We start from the raw sequence: 9,509 nt of genomic DNA, 5'->3' as shown, positions 1-9,509 counted from the left end.
TTCAACCTATCCACTTATCCATATTATGAGATTAAAAACAAAATGTATTTAAACACTTGAAAGTTGTACAATAAAAATATGTTTGCAAGCGCATGCAAAACAACGCACACTCGATAACAAACATCTAAACCAAACTTACGTCATAAAATGGGCGAAGTCTTTGGCAGTGATGAAGCGCGCGACATTAGCAATGACGTGAGGCAGTGCAGTTGATGATTACAAAATTTGCGATAAAAATAAATGATGGAAAAATTTGATTCCTAAACTCGAGCTAGTTATAATTGTGCTATCTATTGACCACATTTGGCCAGTGGCCATGGAGTTACCCACCTTTGAACTAAAATATCTGCAATGGACAATGTTAATTAACACATCAATCAGTAAATCTTCCATCCATTTGATGAAATAAATTATAAAGACCAGCTCATTACATTTGGCCAGTGGCCATGGAGTTACCCACCTTTGAACTAAAATATCTGCAATGGACAATGTTAATTAACACATCAATCAGTAAATCTTCCATCCATTTGATGAAATAAATTATAAAGACCAGCTCATTACATTTGTTTTTATTAAGTTTCAAGAAAGGGCAGCTACATATATAGATAACTCTGTTTCTGCATGGTTGGCTTTTTCTCTTGAAAGCAAAAACACAGCACAACACAGTGTTTGCACTACTATTCGTTATTTCGACATGAATACAGCCAGAAAAAACAACACTCAGTAGTCTCCAATCCTTGTATTACGAAAAGTCTGAATTATTTCCTGTCTTTGAGCTCTGGAACCACTAGCTGTATCATGAATCAATCACAATGGATCTTTGGTTTGTAGAATATTAAAATATACATTTCTGTACTTGTAACTTATTATACAAGTGTTCTAATTTTTTTGCATCATACTACATTACCTTATCTCTCATAATCACACTTCACCCTTCTGTGTAGCAAGTTACAGATTTTTCACTTACTGTTCCTGGAGTACTTGAAGTGTCATTTGTGGAATTCATTCAATGAATAGCCATATTATCACCATCTGGTGAGGTACATGTGTTCTGAAAATATAAAGTTAGAAGTACCGTATTTCCCGGCATCGAAGGTGCTCTTTTTTCACAAAATAAGTCTCAAAAATATACCCTGCATCTTCCAGACCAAAGGTTACGTTGCTTATAGGCCCAAACCTAAACCTAGAGGAAGTGTTTCAATACCAGACAGTAATCCAATCCCCTCTATATGACCCAGAATGAAATATATAAGTTACTTAGTATTAAATAACAAATAAATAAAACAAGGCATGTCATCGTACGTATAGTGCTGTAATACCGGCACTGTGTTTAACTCCTCAGGCTTAGGATAACGTTATTACTGGTAATATTACAGATACTCCAGTGGTAATATAAGGTATGCATTTTCAAAGGTAGATATGATAAGCATATAACTCACAAAAAACGAGAAATGGGTAAGGAAATTTATGAACCGTAAGTCACTAAATAATCTACAAAACAATCTGGTAAGATTATGAAAATGCTGCGACCTTATTCTTACGTTTATTATTTTTTCAAACTTTAGCTAATCAAAATGCCGGGAAATACGGTACTGGCTGCACAATATAATGATTTTTGCATTAGCTTTCACTCTCGCTCTCGAGCTCAAGTATTTAGCTTGGTAAATGAAGTTTAAGTTCTTTCTTTGTAAATGGCAACACTCTCCTAAAGCTTGTTATATAACTGTAACGTTAACTAAATACTATTAAACAACATTATAAGCTTTTAGGAAAGTGCAAATAGTTAGCTATACATTAAAGGTATTGTCTTTTATCTTGTATACATTATTTTGATTGTATTTTAGTATGAATAAAAATTATTTTCGGTGAATATTTTACAATGTACGCAGTCTTTCCTTCTTAAATTCAGTCGGGGAATCCAGAAACTGTTTTTGATATAATATCTCGACGAACCTCCTGTTATTAAGCAGACCTACCCCAGAGCTCTTTAACAGATGAAAGCCGTTACTTTACAATAAAGGGAATCAACGATCTTCTAAAAAAAGAAATCAGTGCACTGTATTTTTTTTATTTTCTCAAGAAGGGTATAAAGATAAATCTGAAGAACTATATGCTTCTTTGTCCGTATGGTATTTCATTGCATGAAAAAAAAAAAAAGCAATACATTTATGAAGTTGAGCATATTAATACGTTTATTTGTTTATGATTGTTCTATCATCACTAGATGTCGCGTTCGAGGATCTTCATTCCTACTTTCCTATGCAGAAAGTCAACGATCAAAACGGATAGCTTTTTGTATATAAACAGATTTTAAGATGTTAGGGATGCTAGGTAAGGTCAGATTGAATAAATACTTTAGTTTAGGAATTTAAGCTTTAACAAGCTGACAATTATATTTTTATTATTGTAAATGGAAATAGCGTGATAAACTCAAATATTAGAGTTAAAACTATTTACTTAATAGTTTACACTAAATTTATATGGTCCAGTTTAGTAGTAGAATTTACCTGGAAAAGGGGTGGGCGCCACCAGATACATCTTCCCCAGAATCATCGATAATTCCTCATTCAACAGCATCTAAGGTGTCTCTAAGGATTTAAGCGTACTTGAGACTCAGAAAAGAATTAAATTAAAAATAAAATTAAGGTTTTAAGAATCTTAAATTTAATAAAAATGAAGTATAGATTAAAAGATTAAAATCATTAAACCAGGTTAAGTCGAGTACTTTTATGATAAGTTGCAAAACTACAACTTCAGTACAGATTAATTTTGCTAAAGATATATTAATTAATAATTTAAATTAATTTATCATATAAGTAATGTATAATGACCACTTATTCTTTAATGATGTAACAGTAGACTATACTGTGAATCAGAATTTACTTGCAATTGTATTTCTGTTACAGATAATCAAATTACAATTTACATTGTAAACATCATACTAATAATCCACTAAACTGACCCAAACCACCTCCTATTGAAAATTACTGGGTTCTAACCTTTTACTATAATATAATTACCAATATCTACATTTTTCATATAAATTCATTTTGTAAATAAAATTTTTATATTCATACAATAAATTAATACACAGATTAAAACCTCCATGTCCTACAATTAAATTACATAAGAGACAAAAGTTTTAGTTTTTGTATACAGATAGTGATATTGATACTACAGGGTGTACAGAAAGTCACTGTGCACTTATATATTTATTAACAGACAAAACTGCACAGTGACTTTCCGAACACCCTGTATTTAGTTGTACTAATAGTGCTAGACACAAGTTTTCAGTAACTAAGTTATAAAGTGTTTACAGTTGTGATTTCATTAAAAGAACTTTTTAATGCAGCATAAGTGATGAGAGTCATGATTAACATTATAATTATAAAACATTAGTTTTTGGCTTTATAGTACACTTCATAATATTTCTTAAAGATATTTACTTGGTATTTTGCTGTTTTATTTGAAGAACTTATTATATAATATATTCATGCAAAACTGTCTTTGCACACCTGTATTTAAGAAAAATAGCTACTGATTATTACTCATTTGCTGAACCAGTCACATTGTTAAAAAATTAAAATGTCTTAATTGGAGCTTAACTTCTCTTTTTCCAAATTCATAACTTGTGTTCTCTCATTCTGTTATATTCATAATATAGAACAAAGAAAGTTGAGGACTTTTTTTTTTTTTCCATTGATCACTTTGATAGTATTGTAAATGGTAATTTTTTTACCTGCAGTGCCTCTTGTGGTGATAGTGAGAAGCTTAGACTCAATTCTCAAAGGTATATAAAGGACTTAAATGTACACGTTAGAACCAAAAATATATTATTATTAGACTTAAAAAGTTCATATTCATGAATCTTATTTACCTCCCAATAACTTTGTAGTTTCCATTCAATATTTTTTCTCAGAATCTTACATACAGTACAGTTTTACTACATAGCAATACATCTTATATTAATAAGCTTGACTTATTAAGATTTCCATTAAAATGTATTCATAATGTATGAATTTTTAACATGAATATAGGGGCAATAATTGCTCATTCTACTCTTTTAGTTTGATAACCTTTCCTAGGAGTGGATTTTTTGAGCAGTCACATGTCCATTGAGACCAGTTTGTGTTAGCATATATTTTACTGTTTCCTAGGTAACCTGTACAACAAAAACAGTAAGATATACATTAACAAAGGAACAAAGCTGAAGATCTGTGCTCTATGAAAATGAATAATAATTTAAGTTGTTCTGCAGCAATCAACAATAGTTTATTCAGTGGCAAAAACATATAGTTATCAATATACAATACATATATTTAATATTGTAAGAAATCAGTGTGGGGCTGCATCCTTGCAAACAGTTTTGATGATCTACAGAAAACTGATGACTGCTGAAGTCTGGTCCATTCTTCAAGAAATATATTTCTAAGCATTAAATTGTTTTCAAGCAAGAAAATCATTCAAAGCATTTAACAGATGTGATGGAACAGAATAGTAATACGGTAAAGTGAAAACTAGTGTTTAGTATATAGCGAGAAACTACATAGGGTAAAAGAATGTTTATTTTAGACTCTCCATGGTTTAATTTGTTCCTTGTAGGAGTTGAAATTGTTAAATTGGAGTCTATTCTGACTTTTCCAAATATTAAACTAATGTTCTCTTGTCTTCAGAGACCTCAATCCTATGAATTCTACAGATAATATTGTAAATTTTGATAAGATGTTCTGTTACCTGTCTCTTCTTAAGATTAAATTAGCTGAGAGATTCTAAACCTATCTCCATAAGACAATCATTCTAGTAACCCTCTTCAATAAGCCATAATATTTGTTCGATAAGGAAACCTTCTCAAAATAAGGCCTAACCTGTGATTAATATAAAGAGATAATTTTTTCTTTCAACTTTTATTCAATTTGTTTGTAAATATATTCTAAAATTCTGTTAGTTTTGCTATTATTCAGCATTATCTTTCATGGTTTTAGTGATTTAGTTTGTTTTAAATTTTGCACAAAGCTACACGAGGGCTATCTGCACTAGCCATCCTTAATTTTGAAGTGTAAGATTAGAGGGAAGGCAGTTAGTCATCACCACCAACTCTTGGGCTACTCTTTTACCAATGAATAATGGGATTGACCATCACATTATAATGCCCCCATGGCTGAAAGGACGAGAATGTTTGGTGCGACCGGGATTTGAACCTGCAACCCTTAGATTACGAGTTGAGTGCCTTAACTACCTGGTGATGCCAGGCTAGTTTTAATGACTTACACAGCACTGTATGAAGATCCGTATATTTAGTTGTGCTATTAGATGGATTTTCATCAATATTAAATTTGTGACCCAAGTTACTGTAGTTGAAAGGAATCACCCTGTATTTTCTATAAATAAAGATCATTTGACAGGTACTTTTTTGTGAGTTATTTTTGTCTAGCTCCTTTTCTTCACTCAGAGGTCTTTGAGGGTGTTCCTGACTCCCTGGAGACCTGGACTGAGACATTTTCTACTTTGGCTTATCATCCTTACCCTTCTATTCCTAAGCCTTCTCAGTCTACATCTTTTCATTCTCTCTCTTTGCTAAATCAAGGTTATCATTTGTTTCATGGAGAGCAGCCTGTCTTACTTCATTAGTTTTTGGTCTCCATTTTTAGTCAGCAGGTGGGTTCTTGAGGTTCTTACCCACAATTTTATCTTCAGCATCTCAAGGATACAGTCTGAGATCTCTTAGTCATGAATGTATTTATTTCTACTGTGGGTTATTACTCTTGTTTCTTTCTGATCATCAAGAACTGAGGACTCGTGTCTCAGGTAGTTATCTTTTAAACCAGTTTTTTCCATCCTTTGGTTCTGTATGGAGAATTTCTTTTTCCTCTAGTGGTCCTTTTCATGCTGTCTGTGGATAAACAAGGCTGACTTATCAGATAGTTTTTTAAACATTCTGATTGACCCATTATCTAAAAAATTTCTTGTTTTGCCCATTGGAATTGAGTCTTCCTGTTGCATGTTCATCCTTTTGCCATTGTGCTTTTCCTTGTGTCTGCAAGTGAGTTATGAGGGGCATTCACCTGCCATGATCACAGATTATGGCTAAGGTTAAATTATTACATGGATGATTGGCTTCTTCTTTCCCATACTTGGGAAGATTCATTCTCTCACTCCTACATCTTCTTGGATAGCATGTCAAGCATTTAAAGTCTTTTTTTTCATGCTTACCAAATATTTGGAACATCTCAATTAAGCTGAGCCTTCACTAATTTGCCTGCAAGCAATAGAATGTATTGTCACCAAGGTTTATGCTTTACATTTGCCTCCTGCGTGAGGTTCTTTCACTTTGAGGGACTCTGGCTTCCTTCACAGTATTTATTCCTTTAGGCCATATGCACATGTTCCTCCTCATGGGGACATTGTGCAACCAGTGAAACCTTTCTATAAATTTGTTGTTCTTAATTGTTGCTTCCAGTTTCCTCCTCTTGTGGTCTTCTGTTGGTGGCTCGACCCTGCCAGTACCACAATGAGCATACCTTTGCTGCCTCCTGGGTGGATATTTACCTTTTTACAGATGCTTCTCTGTAAAGCTGTAGTGAGTCTCTTAAATGACATCATTGAGATGTATATACTATCATTGCTTCCCACACCCTCTTTCACCATAATTACTTACTCCTCTACTCATTCAATGCTGTATTTCTGAAGACTTTGGCTACTCAGAAAGGTGGTTGTACCTTCTCTCCAACATCCCTTTCTTCAGTTTCTTATCTCTTTACTCACTTGAACCCATATTTGTTTTTTCTTTGTTTGGTTGGACTGTTTAGCATTACATGGCATATACATATCATTTTCAAGGTTACTATCATCATTTATTTTTATCTTGGAACCTCTCTTGGTCCAAAAACTTCTCACATTCTATTATTATAGGATAAGTCTGCCAAGTTTTATATTTGTTGTATTCTTCCCTGGATATTGATACTTGCAGACTTTTTCACATTTCATTTCACCAAATTCGTCACCTGTCTCAATCTTTTGCATTTCATTTTCACTAATCCTTGGATGAGATCCTTCAGGCTAGCATCTGATGAATCCACATATTTGACTGTCATTATCTTCATTACTTGGTTGTTTCTTCTCCTATGGGATTTCAATGTTATCTTGTCTCAGGCCACTGTTCTTAAACATGCACCATTTTTGAGAAGGTTAAGTACATTTTCTTTTTACTTCACTCTCTTCATTTTTATAGAATCCAACCAGATAGCTAGTGTTGCTTTCCAGGCCAGGGGTAATAGAAAATGTTCAACCTATCTGCCCTAGTTCTACTAGTGCCCATTGTCAAAATCTAGTGTTCTGCAATACCACTAGAGATATGCTTGTGGTATTAAAATTGCTCAATTGCAAGATCCAGGCTAATATATTCTGTGGACTGTCATGGAAAAACCTGGCATCAGTTTAGAGACTGCTAACATTTTTAGCTTGCAGTCACCCAGTACACTGTCTCCAGTAGGACTTTTCCTATGAAGCATCCAATCAGGATCTAGGCACTTGTCATTATCTCTCTAACATGAATTGCCCCTTTCAAGTGGAACATGAGAAATCCTTGCCACTTACCATTTCGTAGCTGCTGAATTAGAAGACCTTGGAAAATTCCTCATGGATTGTGTACAATACAATATGGTGAGAAACAGGAGAGTGGTGGCACTGTCTATATAGTGTGGGTAACCCCTCAAACAGCTAGTATGATGGGTTTGTCACCCCTGCTTCTGTGCAGTTGTGTCAAATTCAGGCACACACTGTACAGTCTGATAATACCCTAAATACAATATATTTCTTGATTTGCCAATCACTTGTGTGAAGGTGCTCAGTTAGTTATGCAAAACTTTTGCCCATCCATGTAACACTTGGGACTCTTTTGTCTCTCCTTCCAGATGAAGAATATACCCTGGTTGAGAGAAGTTGCAGTCTCCCCCAGATATATTCTTATAAACCCCCTTCCATACATTGTTACCTTCCATGGTTTTTCCCTTTAGATACTTTCTGAAGATGGTCATCTAGGTTTAGTGTTTGCACTGGCTCCATCACCATTTCAATATATGTTTCTAACTATGCTGTGTGAAGAGGTAGCATCTTGGAAGAAGTTCACATTTTCCTACTCTAAAAATGTATTTCTGATAAATGCCTTCTCACCCATCTTCCCCACTTCTTTATTGTCTCATATGAGAATGAAGTTACTTTAAGTGCAAGTGCTTAGGAGGAGCTACTGTACCAGAAGGTTGTGTTGTTCCTATTGGTGAAGAACTATCTCATCACATGATGTTGTCTTTCAGTGACTAGCACAGTTCACATTAAACACGTTTTTTTTATGTAGGAGGTAGCTCAAGGCTAGTGGCTTGTAAGTAAAATCATTCATAAGTATAATCTCACTGAAGAATTCCTCATTAATTTTATCAGTTTCATCTGATGGTCTGTAACAAATTCATACTAAACACCTTCTTCTCCTATATCCACTAATAGTAACTTGAACAGATTCATTCTCCTTATTTTTATCTTGATGTTCAAGGCCTACAGGATGTAACTCTTATATTGGGTATAAAGTCATTATTTTCTTTCTATTTAGTATTCTGTCTTTATTAAGAACTCATTAACTCTGGATCTCAAAGAAATTTCTGTAATTAAAATTTCTACAGTTAATGAAGTTTAAGTAATTCTCATTATATCAGAATCCTTCATTATTACCAGAGCTATAAAGTAATGTTTTATTTTTGATACATCTAGCATTACAGTAGTAACAGTTTATCTTACCCTTAAAACTACTACATTTTAATGTGTAGTTTATCCTGGATCTTGCCATGTGTCACTTCCTAGTTTAAAGCTGCTATTAAGTTAATTTTAAATGAATACAAGTTGGCTCTCCTTCATTATATCATATTTCACTTGAAAATTGGAGTAATGTAAAAGACTTTAGGAGTCTGCAATATCTATTGACTTAACAAAAATGAGAGAAAGACCTGTATTTTTTCTTTGACTTCTTTTTTTAGATGTTAGGAAAACACTGTCTGATCCTTATTAGATCTAAGAATTATCTCATATAATTAATATAATTGATTGCTTATGAGTTTCATAAAAATAATCACATTTCAAATTAATTTTCCAGTTGTTTCTTAATTATTCTAATTATTTCAAGAAATCAAAATAATGCCATCATGGATTTCAGTATTGTGTTTGGTTAATTCAATGCTGCTTAGCATAATTATTGAGTTCCATGTCTCATGAAAATAATCAATTATGCAACAGTGTCTACTAAAGAGTTGCCAAAGACATTCATCATAAATTACATAAGTTAGAATTCATAATAGTACCTATTTATGAGTAAGAGACAAACAACAATAGCATTGAGTATTCATATTATTGTTATTTTCAATTATTCCAACTGTCCAAATAATCAATATATTATCTATTACTACTTCCAGTAGTATGCACATATTCATTTTGTATACAACTCGCAATGTTAGTGTGTGGCCTGTTAC

General features: G+C 33.1%; 1 protein-coding gene across 2 annotated transcripts in view; it reads left to right on the top strand.

The window, feature by feature from the left end:
• Positions 1-2,226: 2,226 nt before the first annotated feature.
• The window catches only part of LOC143254387 (palmitoyltransferase ZDHHC6-like), a 53,263-nt gene continuing 45,980 nt past the window's right edge, over positions 2,227-9,509 (top strand). Inside the window, exon 1 of one of the 2 annotated variants that reach the window (XM_076509491.1) lies at positions 2,227-2,331. The gene's annotated coding sequence lies outside the window, so the exon portion shown is untranslated. Of the gene's footprint in view, positions 2,332-2,457; positions 2,583-9,509 lie in introns of those variants that run through there. The other variant, XM_076509492.1, reaches the window with a different exon arrangement.

This window comes from Tachypleus tridentatus, chromosome 6 (genome assembly GCF_004210375.1).
Source record: "Tachypleus tridentatus isolate NWPU-2018 chromosome 6, ASM421037v1, whole genome shotgun sequence".
In the NCBI taxonomy this organism is placed as follows: Eukaryota; Metazoa; Arthropoda; class Merostomata; order Xiphosura; family Limulidae; genus Tachypleus; species Tachypleus tridentatus.
This window is presented reverse-complemented; position numbering and strand designations above follow the sequence as displayed.